General features: G+C 50.0%; 1 protein-coding gene and 1 long non-coding RNA gene across 2 annotated transcripts in view; both read left to right on the top strand.

Moving 5' to 3' along the window:
• The first annotated feature begins 376 nt into the window (after positions 1–376).
• On the top strand, positions 377–5,248 carry LOC142498515 (uncharacterized). Its single transcript, XR_012802447.1, has 3 exons — positions 377–496; positions 4,627–4,741; positions 5,121–5,248. It is a non-coding gene; the product is annotated as an uncharacterized LOC142498515 (long non-coding RNA).
• A 3,968-nt stretch (positions 5,249–9,216) lies between these two features.
• PEAR1 (platelet endothelial aggregation receptor 1) overlaps positions 9,217–18,244 on the top strand; it is a 74,714-nt gene continuing 65,686 nt past the window's right edge. The window contains 1 exon segment of the mRNA XM_075607663.1: positions 9,217–9,537. The gene's annotated coding sequence lies outside the window, so the exon portion shown is untranslated.

The raw sequence follows: 18,244 nt of genomic DNA, 5'->3' as shown, positions 1-18,244 counted from the left end.
GGTTTACAGGATATCCCAGCTTCAACACAGTTGGCTCAATCAGGGATTCAGGTTTTCGACTGCACCACCTGTGCTGAAGCTGGGATATCCTTAAAATGTGTCCTGTTGGGTGGGGGTCTTGAGGACGGTAGTTGAGCCCCCCTGCAATAACATTACAGAAAACGAAAAAATGACCACACCTAAATGTCCATATTAAGGCATCTACAAAGTGGGATTTGGGACATGAGGTCACCCAAGGTCCTAATTGCCACTTACTTGCCCCGCCCACATGTCCATATTAAGGTATCACAAAGTGGGGTGTAGGCAATGAGGTCACCTGATGTCATAATGCCAATGGTATATAACCTGGCTGTTGGTGCCCTCAAGTCAGAAGTCACCTGCTACAAGACTGGTAACATCAAGAAAATGGCCTAAAAGTAGCAGGAGGCGAGGCCCGCGGCACAGAAGCAGATCAGCCGCAGGAGCCATAGAAGAAGGATTCGTGTCAGCAGAATAGGTACCAATCTATTTAATATCTTATCTCTTACCAAAACCAACATAATCCCCCTGTAAGCGTGGGCATAAATAGTAGCTATTTTGCAGCCATTTTTCCAAAGCCTTGTTTATTTGTTTCAAAACTCCTCTTTGGGTCTCAGGGAGTCTCACTTTTTGAAAAACGGCCTTCACTCACCGTGCTCTCAGACATCAATGGAGTCTCAATTATTGAAGGCAACACTTCCATTGAAATGTCATTTCCGTGTTAAAAACCCCCAACTATTACTTGCTGTGATGATTGTAACCAAAGAGAATAAGCTCTGCTCCGCTCTTCCTTATGATATACAGTAAATCAGTGTTTTTCTCATTTATCTCTGTAGTTGGCTTAATAATACGGTGTTGGAATGGACCTGCACAGCCTGTTCCTGCTGCCACGCTGCTTGGTGCCTGTTCCTGCAGCCACGCTGCTTGGTGTGCTGTGATGCTGCTGCCACGCTGCTTGGTGTGCGGTGACGCTGCTGCCACGCTGCTTGGTGTGCTGTGACGCTGCAGCCACGCTGCTTGGTGTGCGGTGACGCTGCTGCCACGCTGCTTGGTGTGCGGTGACGCTGCTGCCACGCTGCTTGGTGTGCTGTGACGCTGCTGCCACGCTGCTTGGTGTGCTGTGACGCTGCTGCCACGCTGCTTGGTGTGCGGTGACGCTGCTGCCACGCTGCTTGGTGTGCGGTGACGCTGCTGCCACGCTGCTTGGTGTGCTGTGACGCTGCTGCCACGCTGCTTGGTGTGCGGTGACGCTGCTGCCACGCTGCTTGGTGTGCTGTGACGCTGCTGCCACGCTGCTTGGTGTGCGGTGACGCTGCTGCCACGCTGCTTGGTGTGCTGTGACGCTGCTGCCACGCTGCTTGGTGTGCTGTGACGCTGCTGCCACGCTGCTTGGTGTGCTGTGACGCTGCTGCCACGCTGCTTGGTGTGCTGTGACGCTGCTGCCACGCTGCTTGGTGTGCTGTGACGCTGCTGCCACGCTGCTTGGTGTGCTGTGACGCTGCTGCCACGCTGCTTGGTGTGCGGGGACGCTGCTGCCACGCTGCTTGGTGTGCTGTGACGCTGCTGCCACGCTGCTTGGTGTGCTGTGACGCTGCTGCCACGCTGCTTGGTGTGCTGTGACGCTGCAGCCACGCTGCTTGGTGTGCGGTGACGCTGCTGCCACGCTGCTTGGTGTGCGGTGACGCTGCTGCCACGCTGCTTGGTGTGCGGTGACGCTGCTGCCACGCTGCTTGGTGTGCGGTGACGCTGCTGCCACGCTGCTTGGTGTGCGGTGACGCTGCTGCCACGCTGCTTGGTGTGCGGTGACGCTGCTGCCACGCTGCTTGGTGTGCGGTGACGCTGCAGCCACGCTGCTTGGTGTGCGGTGACGCTGCTGCCACGCTGCTTGGTGTGCGGTGACGCTGCAGCCACGCTGCTTGGTGTGCTGTGACGCTGCAGCCACGCTGCTTGGTGTGCTGTGACGCTGCAGCCACGCTGCTTGGTGTGCTGTGACGCTGCTGCCACGCTGCTTGGTGTGCGGTGACGCTGCTGCCACGCTGCTTGGTGTGCGGTGACGCTGCTGCCACGCTGCTTGGTGTGCGGTGACGCTGCTGCCACGCTGCTTGGTGTGCGGTGACGCTGCTGCCACGCTGCTTGGTGTGCGGTGACGCTGCTGCCACGCTGCTTGGTGTGCTGTGACGCTGCTGCCACGCTGCTTGGTGTGCGGTGACGCTGCTGCCACGCTGCTTGGTGTGCGGTGACGCTGCTGCCACGCTGCTTGGTGTGCGGTGACGCTGCTGCCACGCTGCTTGGTGTGCGGTGACGCTGCTGCCACGCTGCTTGGTGTGCGGTGACGCTGCTGCCACGCTGCTTGGTGTGCGGTGACGCTGCTGCCACGCTGCTTGGTGTGCTGTGACGCTGCTGCCACGCTGCTTGGTGTGCGGTGACGCTGCTGCCACGCTGCTTGGTGTGCTGTGACGCTGCTGCCACGCTGCTTGGTGTGCTGTGACGCTGCTGCCACGCTGCTTGGTGTGCGGTGACGCTGCTGCCACGCTGCTTGGTGTGCGGTGACGCTGCTGCCACGCTGCTTGGTGTGCGGTGACGCTGCAGCCACGCTGCTTGGTGTGCGGTGACGCTGCTGCCACGCTGCTTGGTGTGCTGTGACGCTGCTGCCACGCTGCTGCCACGCTGCTTGGTGTGCGGTGACGCTGCAGCCACGCTGCTTGGTGTGCGGTGACGCTGCTGCCACGCTGCTTGGTGTGCTGTGACGCTGCTGCCACGCTGCTTGGTGTGCGGTGACGCTGCTGCCACGCTGCTTGGTGTGCTGTGACGCTGCTGCCACGCTGCTTGGTGTGCTGTGACGCTGCTGCCACGCTGCTTGGTGTGCGGTGACGCTGCTGCCACGCTGCTTGGTGTGCGGTGACGCTGCTGCCACGCTGCTTGGTGTGCGGTGACGCTGCTGCCACGCTGCTTGGTGTGCGGTGACGCTGCTGCCACGCTGCTTGGTGTGCGGTGACGCTGCTGCCACGCTGCTTGGTGTGCGGTGACGCTGCTGCCACGCTGCTTGGTGTGCGGTGACGCTGCTGCCACGCTGCTTGGTGTGCGGTGACGCTGCTGCCACGCTGCTTGGTGTGCGGTGACGCTGCTGCCACGCTGCTTGGTGTGCGGTGACGCTGCTGCCACGCTGCTTGGTGTGCGGTGACGCTGCTGCCACGCTGCTTGGTGTGCGGTGACGCTGCTGCCACGCTGCTTGGTGTGCGGTGACGCTGCTGCCACGCTGCTTGGTGTGCGGTGACGCTGCTGCCACGCTGCTTGGTGTGCGGTGACGCTGCTGCCACGCTGCTTGGTGTGCGGTGACGCTGCTGCCACGCTGCTTGGTGTGCGGTGACGCTGCTGCCACGCTGCTTGGTGTGCGGGGACGCTGCTGCCACGCTGCTTGGTGTGCGGGGACGCTGCTGCCACGCTGCTTGGTGTGCGGGGACGCTGCTGCCACGCTGCTTGGTGTGCGGGGACGCTGCTGCCACGCTGCTTGGTGTGCGGGGACGCTGCTGCCACGCTGCTTGGTGTGCGGGGACGCTGCTGCCACGCTGCTTGGTGTGCGGGGACGCTGCTGCCACGCTGCTTGGTGTGCGGGGACGCTGCTGCCACGCTGCTTGGTGTGCGGTGACGCTGCTGCCACGCTGCTTGGTGTGCGGTGACGCTGCTGCCACGCTGCTTGGTGTGCGGTGACGCTGCTGCCACGCTGCTTGGTGTGCGGTGACGCTGCTGCCACGCTGCTTGGTGTGCGGTGACGCTGCTGCCACGCTGCTTGGTGTGCGGTGACGCTGCTGCCACGCTGCTTGGTGTGCGGTGACGCTGCTGCCACGCTGCTTGGTGTGCGGTGACGCTGCTGCCACGCTGCTTGGTGTGCGGTGACGCTGCTGCCACGCTGCTTGGTGTGCGGTGACGCTGCTGCCACGCTGCTTGGTGTGCGGTGACGCTGCTGCCACGCTGCTTGGTGTGCGGTGACGCTGCTGCCACGCTGCTTGGTGTGCGGTGACGCTGCTGCCACGCTGCTTGGTGTGCGGGGACGCTGCTGCCACGCTGCTTGGTGTGCGGGGACGCTGCTGCCACGCTGCTTGGTGTGCGGGGACGCTGCTGCCACGCTGCTTGGTGTGCGGGGACGCTGCTGCCACGCTGCTTGGTGTGCGGGGACGCTGCTGCCACGCTGCTTGGTGTGCGGTGACGCTGCTGCCACGCTGCTTGGTGTGCGGTGACGCTGCTGCCACGCTGCTTGGTGTGCGGTGACGCTGCTGCCACGCTGCTTGGTGTGCGGTGACGCTGCTGCCACGCTGCTTGGTGTGCGGTGACGCTGCTGCCACGCTGCTTGGTGTGCGGTGACGCTGCTGCCACGCTGCTTGGTGTGCGGTGACGCTGCTGCCACATTGCTTGGTGTGCTGTGACGCTGCTGCTACACCGATGGGCATCAGTGGAAACCTGAAAAGCTAGGTACAGAACTTGGAATGAAACCCCAAAATCAAAAAGAAAAAGGCAGAAATCGTGCCATGGGGCATGCCGCGCCCTTTGTGCCGCGCCCTTTGTGCCATGCCTTGCCAATGAGTACATAACCTGGCTATTACTACTCTTCAGTCAGAAGTCAAGTGCTCCTGCTTCAAGACTGGTACCATGAAGAAAAGGCGCGCGGCACAGAGCAGATCAGCCGCAGGAGCCACAGAAGAAGGGTGGACACATATCAGCAGAATAGGTACTAATCTATTTAATACCATTATCTCTTACCAATATAATCCCCCCCCCCCCTCTAAGCTTGGCCATAAATAGTAGCTATTTTGCCAGCCTTTTGGCCCAGAAGTAAATTTTTCCAAAGCCTTGTTGATTTGTTAAGACTGCTCTTTAGGTCTCACTAATTTTCAGTGAGTCTCACTTATTGAAACCCGGCCTCACCCATCGGTGCTCTCAGACATCAATGGAGTCTCAATCATGGAAGGCAACACTTCCATTGAAATGTCATTTTCATATTCAGAGCCCCCGAGTATTACTTGCTGTGATTGTTTATAACCAAAGAGAATATAAGCTCTTCTCAGCTCTTGCTTATGATATAAATCTGTTTTTCTCATTTATCTCAGTAGGACGGACGTAGGCACATGCACCATTAATACAGTGTTGGAATAGATGTCGACAGCCTGTTCCTGTAGCCACGTTGCTTGGTGGGCTGTGACACTGCTACCTGTTCCTGCAGCCACGTTGCTTGGTGGGCTGTGACACTGCAACCTGTTCCGGCAGCCACGTTGCTTGGTGGGCTGTGACACTACTGCCTGTTCCTGCAGCCACGTTGCCTGGTGTGCTGTGACACTACTGCTACGCTGATGGGCATCAGTGGAAACCTGACAAGCTAGATAAAGAACTTGGAATGAAACGCAAAAATCAAAAGGGAGACGAGGCTGGAGGAGGCTTCGTGCCTGAACTTCAGATGAAACCCAAAAAGCAAGATGAGGAAAGCAACCCCATCTGAAAGGCGGGGTCTTTCATTTGATGTTCAGACAGGGCTGGCTTGGGCGGCAAGGCGCCTAGTATGTGCGGTTGTTTGTTTGTATATTCATACATACATATACATACAGACACACACACTTACACACTGTGCACACGCACAACATGCACATACACACATACATAGATCACACACACATATACACATACATAGATCACACACACACACACACACACACACACACACACACACACACACATACATAGATCACACACACACACACGCATACATAGATCACACACAGCCACGCCCCGCGCTCTCTTGCCTCCTCTCTCTCCCCGTCCCCTCTCTGCCGCAGACTTCCACTGGCAAATCTTTAACCCCTATACTGTCAGTGGGGTATCGGGGTATGTGATCCGAACGTAAAAGGGGAAGTGCAGTTATGTAAAATAATAATGAGTCCAAATATGTATTTACTAGTAAGCAGAACCGATCCTTGAAAAACAGTCACTTAGAAATGACGGGAGGATTGGCACGGCCCTCTGGCCACTTACTGGCGGGCGACTGGGTTCAAATTTGAGCTGTAAATTTGTCGCAGGTTTTCTAACAGAATTCGATTGGCAGCGGATATTTGCAGGCAGTGTGGACAGTAAATGTGGGTGAATGCTCCTAAAACCGATGTCGGTTTCCTTCGGCGTGAATGGCGTAATATCTGCCCGTGAATATCTGCCCGCAAATTCCAGACATTGAAATATGGCTTTGGTGGTAGAGAGGGAGAGAGAGGGAGATGGAAAGAGAGAGAGAGAGATAGGGGGGGGGAGAGAGAGGGATAAGGGGAGAGATAGAGAGGAAGATAGGGGGAAAGAGGGAGAGACAGAGAGGGAGAGATGGTGAGAGAGTGAGAAATGGAGATAGAGAGGCAGAGACAGAGGGAATCGAATATGCGGTGGCAGCTGTGGGTATTGCCCGTGGTATTGGTCCGTGGCCGTTTTTTAGTTTTAATATACGCAGCCTTTGATTAACTTTATTGAAAACTAATTACCTAAGCTGCCAATCGATTCGTTCTCCAATGATCGATCAGCAAAGATCCTGCTTCCCAGGGTTCACTAAATGGCCGCCTTCCAGTTTCAATCAATCCTTCAGTCAGTGTAACTCAGCAGCTGCAATGTGACAATTACTAAGGTAACATTATCTATTGTTACAGTTTGCAGCTCAAACTGCTGGGAATATTGGCAACAAATCCTCACAAACAGGAAACTTCTCACTGCTGGGGAAGTGTGCTAAACATGCTATAGAAATGAAAGGATGCTCAGTATATGAAAAATAATTTTCTAATAGCAGCAAGTTGAATCATTTTGTTTTAAATGCAGTACATATTATCTAATACTACAGGTCTGATTTATTTATCTTTTAAAAACACACGTATGAAATATCCTACGTGTGTTTTTAAAAGATAAATAAATCAGACCTGTAGTATTTCTTGGATTGCTCCTTATAGACGACACAGTTTGCAGCAAATCCGCGTGTCGGTGAAAGATTCTTCCGTCTCTAGTGGCAATGAGCGCAGTACTACGCTCTAACAGTATTGTTTCACTTCTGTCTGATACACTGTTAGGCCTCGGGCATGGTGCCTCGGGTCTCAACTGCTCAAAATGGTGCTTTCTTCTGTCGAGGCAGTGAGCGCGCTCTGGGGGCAGGGCGGAGCAGAGGCGGAGCGGAGGCGTGTCAGGAGGCGGAGCAGGAAGCGGGGCTAGTCCCTAGCTCCCATTGGATGTGAGCGGTCACGTGACCGCTCCTCCGCTTCCCCGAGCGGCAAATTTCAAATTTGCCTGTCTGCTCAAAATTTCTCAGCCTCTGCACGCATCAGCACGCATGCGGAAGCGGCTGCTAAAGTTGCGCTGATGACAGATGCAGGGGGTTAGTGCATCTGCTCAGCACGGCTCAGCCCGGCTCAGCGAGGCTGAACCTACTATGTCCCAGGCCTAACTCTTTACTGTTCTTATAGCACACATCTGATTACACTCAACGTGCTATGTACTGGATTAACTGGAACACAGAGAATAGTGGGTTTAGATGCACTGCTCCATTTTAAAGCTGCAGTTCAGGCTCCCGGTTTTTTTTTTTTTAGGTTTTTTTTAACTTCAATAGTTTTATCTGGGCAATCTCTACTTACCTAAAAAAAACTGCATAGCTTCCGGTTAATTCGTTCTCCGTCTATTGATCGGCGAAGTTTGGCGACATCTTTAAATATGGGGAATGTAAATCGTTGCTATAGGAACAAGCATGCTTGTTAAAATAGAATACAAGAAAATTGGTCTTTCAAAGTTGTTGTTTTTAAAACAGAAAATGCTAAAAGTATTTTTTCTTAAAAAAAAAACACATGCAGGATATTGCATGAACTGCAGCTTTAAGAGCCCAGTTGCATCAAAAGTAAGACACAGTATCCTACAACTGGCGCAGATTGGTAAAAAAACAGAGTTACGTTACCTTTAACTTGGCGGATTTTGGGACGCGGAATGAAGCGGGGAATATTGCACAGACGCAATATTAGACACAGAATTTGACGCATCTTGTTACAATGTAACTTCTACCTAGAAACACTCACTGATACTTTGGTGCACGCAAAACAAAATTGCTGCAAAGTACTGTAGCATTGATGCAGGATAAAAAGGGGGCATTTATCGGGGCAACAGTGGGGCAGTTCTAGGCCAAGCAATCTGCACCACATGTAGCAATACCAGTTAAATCAATAGGATTTAATAGGATTTCTTTGCTACACTTGGAACGTTGTGTTACATTGTGTCACCTTGATACTACAGCGTGTACTGTATAAAAGAATTCCGCTTCCAGATGTGTTTTAGGGAAAACACAGACAATTCAAAAAACACAAACTTCTGTCTTTTTTTCAGTTCCGATTATAAAGCCAGCAAATAAACATTTAATAACTTCACTTAGATTGTAAGCTCTCTGGGGCAGGGATTTCCTCTCCTATTGTCCGATTTTGTTTATTGCACTTATTGTATTATAATGAATTCCCTGTACTGTAATCTCTCTTGTAAATCGCTAAGTACGGATGAAAAGATCACTTGTGAGCACATTTACATGTCAGTAGCATACAGTGCTTCCACTGCAGCAAGGGATTCTGGGAAATGACATGCAAATGAGCACACCGTGTCACCTTTTGCCTGAAATCCATTTTTACATGGAACCCATATAAGCTAATGCTCGCTGTTAGGTGAAGGGCAGGGTTGCAGACCTGTCTAAGACATGTAAATGTGCTCACAAGTGATCTTTTTATTTGCTATATGCAATACGGTGGAGGTTTCTTGTTGCCTTTTTCACCCACCATAATTTAAAATGTGATGATATATATATATGTGTATGTGTGTGTGTGTGTTGAGTATCATCAGAAAGCCTCATCAACAAAAAAAATGTGTTTTACAAAGACAACAATGAGTAGAACTGTAAATACTGTATGTACACCACAATCTTAATCTCCCTCACAAATTCTGTATACTGCTGTTCATTGCATTGCTGGCAGCACATGGGTTAAACTCACCCCACCCCAAATTTCTCATTCCTACTCTTCCCCTCCCATCCCTTGGTCCCATTAGTTTCTCCCCAATCACTGCTTAAAACACATATCATTCCTGCCAAAAACACTGCTCTTTTTTTTTTCTTTCTCCCGAGCATCCTCTGTGGAGTTTCCTTGTCAAAACTTCCTGTAACTTCTACAGTATGTTCCAGCTCTTTTCCTGCAGCCTTCCTCCCTGCTGCAGATAATACACAGCACAGAGTCTGCTCTCAGGCTAAAACATCGCTGCTCCCCACCAACCCCTCTCCTCCAACATTCTGCAGCCCTTCTGCCCCTGGACCAGCACAGGGAAGGGTTCTTCACACCCCACCAGGAATCCTGCTCCCCCCCTGAACACGGGCAGGAAACGCTCCCACCTTGCACACATCACACACATCCTTAATATCTTATTGTGAGAGCGTCACAGCTCTGGCCTGGCCGGGACGTTAGGAGGCTTGAACTACGAAGCCCCGAAAAAAAAGTAAGTGTTGCGCGTTATGTTCACGTACTGTGTTACTAGAAGTGTGAGTGGTTGTAACCGCGCTGCGGAACATGTTGGCGCTGTACAAATAACCGATGATAATAATAATAACAGGGCGGGTGCTTTCTAAGGGCAGATTCGAGAGGTTTAGGTAGCAGGGACCCGATCTTATTGAAGCGGCGCTGGGTCACTCAGAGGTGCAGAATAACAGAACCGAAGACACGACCATGAACTAATCTAACAGCGCCGTTATCCAGGATACAGCGCCGTTTATCCAGGATACAGCGCCGTTATCCAGGATACAGCGCCGTTATCCAGGATACAGCGCCGTTATCCAGGATACAGCACCGTTATCCAGGATACAGCGCCGTTATCCAGGATACAGCGCCGTTATCCAGGATACAGCGCCGTTATCCAGGATACAGCGCCGTTATCCAGGATGATGCAGATGTAGCAGCCGGGCTCGTGGTCCTCTCTGCTGCCATTGTATCCCATGGAAACTCTGTGATATCCTCTGTTAGAGTGGGATGTGTTGGGTGGTCTAGGACATTTAGTCGCGGCCGTTATGACGCGACTACATCTCCGCAGGCTTTTAGCCGCTATTCACCTCGCCGCTGGGAGCCACCAAGGTAAGTCTCTAACATTACCCCTTACCCTAAAACACCCTAATCTTAACCCCTGATATTAATGCTACCCCCTACCCTAAAACCCCTTACCCTTATCCCCTACCCTAAAAACCTTAACCCCTTACCCTAAATCCCCTTACCCTTATCCCCTACCCTAAAAAAAACCCTACACTTATCCCCCAGCCTAAAAACCTTAACCCCCTACCCTAACACCCCTTTCATTAACCCCCTCCTGACCGCTAAATGAACCCTTAAATGAACTTACCTTGGCTAAGTGGCCGGCGGCTGAGTGCCCAGCGACTGCAGCAGAGGGTTCCTCTGTGGCCGTGTGCCAGCAGAGACTTGATCGCGGCGACACGACCGCGGCCAAATGTCCGATTTTGTGTGTTGGGTTCTATGGGGGAGCAGTGTCTCACGCGACATCTGTATTACATACAACAAACATATTTGTAGCTATGACTTTATACATTGGCACGACTTTCGGACGTGTGATTGGAGGCGTCTTTGCTTTGTACCCTTCCTAGGTACCTATATATGGACCATTTATTTCTCTGCGCCTACATTTTCTTTGCTTACTTTGCATTATTCCCTTGGTGTTACCTTTGGTTAGAACAAATGCATCCACAGGTAAGAGAGTTAATGCTCCTTCAGCAGGAAAATGGTTATGGAAGAGAAAATGCTAATTAATCATATTAATTATAATATGTGTATTTTTATTGAGAGCAGCCACAGTAGGTAGTAGAACAATAGCATATGCTTTATTTAACCCCTTCGGGGCTTTCTCACATTTTTCACTAGTCCATGGGACAATAATTACATATATTCAGTGTAGGTTATGCCTCGACGTGGCTGCAGGCTTATAACGCTTTGGCCAAAGGGTTTAACAAAATAACCCTTATTCATGAGATCACTTTTATTTTAGCCTAATTGGTAGGAGCGCAGGAATCATTCCAGCATAATCTTTGATTTAAAGATATTACAATCTAATTAAAAATACCTGTAATACACACGTCTGCAACACATTGCAACGAAAGAAAGGGACTTTAGTGACTCGGCCTAGGTAAGAGAAGAGGAATTAGGTCCACTCACAAAGTTGCATTAACGGCCACGGGCACACGAAAAAGTCCACTTGCGTGGAGCTGAAGAGGACAGGATCGACATTTCAGTCTGCGCAGCGACCGAAACGTCGATCCTCAGGAATAAAATCCACTCATTTGTTTGCCAAATCCCGCTGGAGTTCCGCTTTTCATCTGTTCTCTTCGGCTGGACCTAAGTAATGCACAGATGGCACTGGGTGCTATCATTGTGACTCCCACTTCGAAGATACTCTGCCACCCAGGTAAGGCTGCTGGACACTTTTGATCATACCAAACACTTCTGTAAAATGAGCGTTATACAGAGATGTGTTCGCTAGTGAACTGCGGTATCAGGCTGCATGGCAGGTGTTATACAGGAGGGAACGAGGCTGCTACTGTGACTTCATATCAAGCACCTGATTGAATTTACAGATGGCTAAGTAATACATTAATGTTCTATAGTCCTTATGGGTCCTGCAGCAGTGTACTGTACCAAAACCTCCCAGGCCTCTTGAGTCCACTACAAGAAGAGACCCACAAGGTTTTCTACAACACTGTAATATGAAGAACTCTCCTGTGGATCCCCTAAAGCAGGAGTGGCCAACTCCAGTCCTCAAGGGTTACCAACAAGTCAGGTTTTAAGTATATCCCTGCTTCAGTCCAGGTGGCTCAATCAGTCATTGACTAAGCCAGGGGTGAGCACATTTTTATGCCGAGCCCCCCTTTTCATCCATGAAATTTCTCTGCCCCCCCTGCCTGTTGTAATCAAAATGCAGCCAATGAGGGCGAACCAGCTTTGTGACGCGTCCGCCACGCATCTACAATCTCCTGCAGCCAAGTTCACAAATCGCTTGGGCAGTATACTAGTATTGGATCACTGTTTATTTTATTGTTTGCTGGCATCTGGTAATATGTTTTTTTTCTGGTGCAAAAAGGCAGTCCAATATGTCTCCCACCTCTCCATGTCTCTCTTGTCTCCCACACATGACACACACACACACACCTGGGGGTGGGAGGGAGTATTAAGCCTGCTCCAGTCCCCCATGTGCGGCTGAAAACTGGGACAGGAGGAGGAGGGTCTGTCTGTGTGCAGGGAAGGCCCCGCCCCCGCTGCAGGCAGACATCACACAGAAGCAGCAGCACGGAGCTTTAGAAGCCTGCACCCCCCCCCTAAATAATCTTGCCCCCCCCCCCCAGTTTGCGCACCGCTGGACTAAGCCACTGATTGAGCCACCTGTGCTAAAGCAGGGATATCCTGAACCTTACCTGTTGGTGACCCTTGTGGACAGGAGTTGGCCACCCCTGCCCTAACCTTACCCTAAAACCCCTAACCTTAACCACTAGTGCTAATTCTAATCTTTACCCTAAAAACATTAACCACTTACCTTAAAACTCAACCCAGTACCCTAAAACCCCAAAAGTTCACCCCTAATGCTAACTAAGGCCTCGGTCCCGCTGCGCTCGTTGGCGCGGGCGGCGGGTCGCGAGTTCCCCACCAGCAGGGGAATCCTCGCGAGCCGGTCCCGGTCCCCCCTGGCTGCACAGAGCACTACACGCTGTAGCGCGTCAGCCGCTGGAGACACCAGAGAATGGTGTTTTCTAGCGTTGACGCGTGACGTGTGTGGCTGTGAGCCAATGGGGAGGGGAGGCTGCGGGAGGAGGAGAGGCTTCGGGGAGCAGGGAGGAGTGTGGAGTGAAAGCAGGTGAGTGCCTTTCTCTGTGTGTGTGTCTGAGTGCGTGCCTGTCTGTGTGTGTATGTGTCTGAGTGCGTGAGTGCCTGTCTGTGTGTGTGTGTGCCCGAGTGCCTGCCTCTGTCTGTGTGTGTGTGTGTATGAGTGCGTGAGTGCCTGCCTGTGTGTGCGCGCGTGTGTGTGTGTATGAGTGCGTGAGTGCCTGCCTGTGTGTGTGTGTGCGCGTGTATGAATGAGTGCCTGCGTGTGTGTGTTTAAACTTACCTTCCAGCTCCAGCCCGAGTCCGTGGAGGGAGGGGGGGGAGAGTAGCGGGTCCCTCCGCTCAAGCCACGCCCCCCCTCCCTGTCAAACCGCCCACCTCCCGATCAAACCTCCCACCTCCCGCTCCGGCTCCCTACAGACCGCAGATCGCGGTCTGTGTATCTCAGCGCACCGCCTGTCAGCAGCGCAGGTGCGCTGACTCTGGGAGCGGGGCCTTAGCCTTACCTATGGGGCGAAACAGCCAGTGGCTGACTGTCCTTGGCGGCTGAATACTGGCGTGGCAAAGGTCCCATTCTAGCCATGTCCATGCCAAAGGGGTCAGCCTGGAAGCTCCATACATTGATCCCCGTGTCCCTTCACCATATCACACAATGTGGCTCTCTCCTCATCAGCCCTCTACATTCCATTCTCTCACTTCTCTGTCTCTCCATCACCAGGCACCTGGTGTTCCTCCTCTCTTCTCCTATCTTCTCTCACACACACACATATATATATATATATATATTGTAGCACTGACAATGTATGTAGTGCAGTACAGAGAATGTCTGTGCCTACCCTGTAGAGCTTACAATCTAATTTTAGTGTCTGAGGCACAGTGACTTGCCCAAGGTGGCAAGATAAGCAGACACTGGGATTTTAACTGGCTTTCACCCACTTCAAAGACAGTGCCATTTCCTTCACTGAGTTACTCCTGCGCCGTCAGCCACCTCCACCTCACACCTTTCTCTGTCTTTGCACACCTGTATCCCCTAACACACTCATTCATATATTTAGGTCGCTGCACAGTAGGTAGTTGATATGCAGCAAAAGGAGGAACCTTTTTCCACTGCACCGTTAAACTCTGTTGCTGCAGGTGCCTAACATCCAATGTACACAGTATATTGCACATCCCACCAGCAGTGAGCAGGTTAAGCGGGTGACTGGCAGGAATGTGAGCTTATTGTGCTGGATGTTGTGCCCTGTGACTTTGTGCTTCCTGAGCAGTGTGGGAAGTGACAGACTCATCCTCAATAAACACGTCCCTGGTGGCATGCCAACTGCATTCAGTTACAGAGATGCGAGTGCAACGGGACAGGGTCACCTCACCGACTGAGCATAGTGATGGGAAAGCAGGGCAGATTCACACAGCCTCACAGCACTGAGTGCATCGGGCAGACTCGGACCTAACAGTGAACATGTGTCTCGGGAGAATAGGCAGATCTAATGATCTAGATCTGGGGTGGCTAGCTCCAGTCCTTAAGGGTCACCAACAGGTCAGGATTTCAGGAAATCTATGCTTCAGCACGGGGGCTCAATCAGTGGCTCAGTCTTCGACTCCAGTACTTAAGAGCCACCAACCGGTCAGGTTTCCAGGATGTCTCTGCTTCAGCACAGGGGGCTCAATCAGTGGGTCAGTCAAAGACTGAGCCACTAATTGAGCCCCCTGTGCTGAAGCAGGGATATCCTGAAAACCTGACCTGTTGATGTTGTAGTTGGCCACCCCTGATTTAGACACGACTGAATGTAAAACATTCGAAGAGACACTAATGGCAGCTACTGCAGCAGCACGCAGAATAAACTATCGCAGTTGTTTGTTACCGCTAACGCAGTTTAGTCTTGGCGTCATGTATTTTTGACACCCGGGCGATCTTCATGTCGAGCGATAGAAATAGATTTTTGCTGCTAGACTGATGCTTAGAAGTTGCGCCTCTTACGCCTCGTATTCCATGAGCTCAAAACGCAGCTTATCACGGTCTCATTAAATAAAGGATTTAGGGTCTTACTCTATAACTACCAAAGCGACATTTGAGGCCGTTCGCGGCGAAAAAAAACACCCCCTCTGACATCTCACCACTGAGCTGCATCTTGAAGTTTTTATTTCTCAGCTGGCATTCCCATAACATGTAATTAAGACTGGAAAAACATGAACCGTTATCCCCATAAGGACATTTGAGGTGAACAAGATGGTTGGGGGGCGGAAATTTTTTCCCACAACCCCTCTGACAGGGTGAACGTGAGCTGTGTGAATAGTTGTATCTGCCTAGAAAGCATGGCTCTGAATCATTAGAGGTTGTGACGGAGTTTAATAAGGATAAAGTGTTAAAAGTCGCATAAGTATCCCGTACATCATGCCTGACCTCAAATGCCACCACCACCATCGTAATGTGATATCAAAACAAGGCAGCAGAGGAAGCCTGTAATAATATGTCAGCTCTGTCACTTTTATCAAGGCTGTGGTTGATAGGGGACACTGATGTCTGTGCCCCTGGATCGCATGTGATCCGTTAGTACAATGTCTGGGTATCAGCACACATTCTTACAGTGGAGACGCAGAGATGAGTCGCAGGCAAGGACAATAATGGCTAACGCCCTTTGGATGCCATATGGAAAAGGTTGCCAATGTTCAAGGGAATACACAGCGACAGAGGGGAGACGGTTCCATCTAAAGAGCTTACAATCTTAATATAAGAGCCCAGTTGTTCCCCTTATTGTCTTTAAATAAATAAGCTGGATACATAAAGGCAGAGCTAAGTACTTCTATTGTTGTAATTAGATACACCAACACCTAGACACACAGTTTAGACAATGTGGGCTATAGTCACTTACTAGGCAGTCTTCAGAAGACACCTTCCACTGTCATTGACTTCGTTGGGATGTAAGGTATCTACCAGTACCAGAAGGGGTCCTATGGCAGAAGACTATGGCCCGGCATCTTCCCGATGTAATGTATCCATCTAATAATGCTGATGTATCAACACATCTGTCTCTGTACGTTCCTCCTACTTACCAATTAGATTGTAAGCTCTTCGGGGCAGGGACTCCTTTTCCTAAATGTTACTTTTACTTCTCCCCATTATGTGTTATTTACTGCTGTACTGGCGCTACTGTATATGAATAAAGATATACATACACAGTGGTGTGAAAAAGAAAGTACACCCTCTTTGAATTCTATGATTTTACATATCAGGACATGTCAGGACATAATAACAATCATCTGTTCCTTAGCAGGTCTTAAAATTAGGTAAAAACAACCTCAGATGAACAACAACACATGACATACTACATACACCGTGTCATGATTTATAAAAAAATAAATAAAGCCAAAATGGAGAAGCTATGCGTGAAAAATTAAGTACACCCATACTGCTTCCATAGGAATTAAGATGCTAAGTAGCAGACAGGTGATTAATTTATTATCAGCAAGTGTGACCACCTCTATAAAAGCCAAAGTTTTAGCAGTTTGCTGGTCTGGAGCATTCAGGTGTGTGTTAACACAATGCCAAGGAGGAAAGACATCAGCAATGATCTTAGAGAAACAATTGTTGCTGCCCATCAATCTGGGAAGGGTTATAAGGCCATTTCCAAACAATTTAAAGTCCATCATTCTACAGTGAGAAAGATTATTCAAAAGTGGAAAACATTCATGACAGTTGCCAATCTTCCCAGGAGTGGACGTCCCAGCAAATTCACCCCAAGGTCAGACCGTGCAATGCCCAGAGAAATTACAAAAAAAAACAAGAGTTACATCTCAGACTCTACAGGCCTCAGTTAGCATGTTAAATGTTAAAGTTCATGACAGTACAATTAGAAAAAGACTGAACAATTATGGTCTGTTTGGAAGGGTTGCCAGGAGAAAGCCTCTTCTCTCTAAAAAGAACATGGCAACACGGCTTAGGTTTGCAAAGTTGCATCTGAACAAACCACAAGATTTCTGGAACAATGTCCTTTGGACAGACGAGACCAAAGTGGAAATGTTTGGCCATAATGCACAGCACCACGTTTGCCGAAAACCAAACACAGCATATCAGCACAAACATCTCATACCAACTGTTAAGCGTGGTGGTGGAGGGGTGATGATTTGGGCTTGTTTTGCAGCCACAGGACCTGGGAACCTTGCAGTCATTGAGTCGACCATGAACTCCTCTGTATACCAAAGTATTCTAGAGTCAAATGTGAGGCCATCTGTCCGATAGCTAAAGCTTGGCCGAAATTGGGTCATGCAACAGGACAATGATCCCAAGCACACCAGCAAATCTACAACAGAATGGCTGAAAAAGAAAAGAATCAAGGTGTTGCAATGGCCCAGTCAAAGTCCAGACCTCAACCCGATTGAAATGCTGTGGCTGGACCTTAAGATGTGCAGAAACAAATGCCCACAAACCTCAATGAACTGAAGCAACGTTGTAAAGAAGAGTGGGCCAAAATTCCTCCACAACAATGTGAGAGACTGATAAAGTCATACAGAAAACGATTACATCAAGTTATTGCTGCTAAAGGTAGTTCTACAAGCTATTGAATCCTAAGGTATACTTAGTTTTTCACACATAGCTTCTCCATTTTGGCTTTATTTTTGTTAAATAAATCATGACACGGTGTAATAGGTCATGTGTTGTTGTTCATCTGAGGTTGTATTTACCTAATTTTAAGCCCTGCTAAGGAACAGGTGATTGTTATTATGTCCTGATATGTAAAACCATAGAATTCAAAGAGGGTGTACTTTCTTTTTCACACAACTGTACATCAACATTGGATACACTGCTTCATCAGTAGAAACTGCGCAAAACAACACCAAAGATAAGCAAGACAGCGACGGGACAAAGAGAACCTAGTCATCACATTCTTATCCGGGACGGTCTTTTGATGACGCGCCTCCTAACTCTTCCGTACAACAATCTATAAATATTCGCTAAAGTTTCCATGACTGATCTTGGTATTCACGCTGCAATCTTAGGCGCGAAAGGAAAAACGCTGAGAGATAACAAGCCGTAAAGGGAGATTCTTATCATCGTATAAACAGCACGTGCTTTTTTTAATGTATCTCATGAGAATTGAAACTTTGCATGAACCTAATGTAGCGAGTACATAAGCTGGGGGAAAACAAGTTATCCAGCTTCATTACTGCTACAGTATGTGTTTAATGTACATTTGCCTTGATTGATATGAAGGTCACTATTTACCCATTTCCAGTGGGCTATTTCATATGTTACAAATGAAACTGTGTGTCATTGATACTTCATCGAAGTACAATAGAATAATGCAAATATATGAAATAAGGGGAGTTAGGCGCAGAAA

Source organism: Ascaphus truei, chromosome 7 (genome assembly GCF_040206685.1).
Source record: "Ascaphus truei isolate aAscTru1 chromosome 7, aAscTru1.hap1, whole genome shotgun sequence".
Taxonomy (NCBI): domain Eukaryota; kingdom Metazoa; phylum Chordata; class Amphibia; order Anura; family Ascaphidae; genus Ascaphus; species Ascaphus truei.
This window is presented reverse-complemented; position numbering and strand designations above follow the sequence as displayed.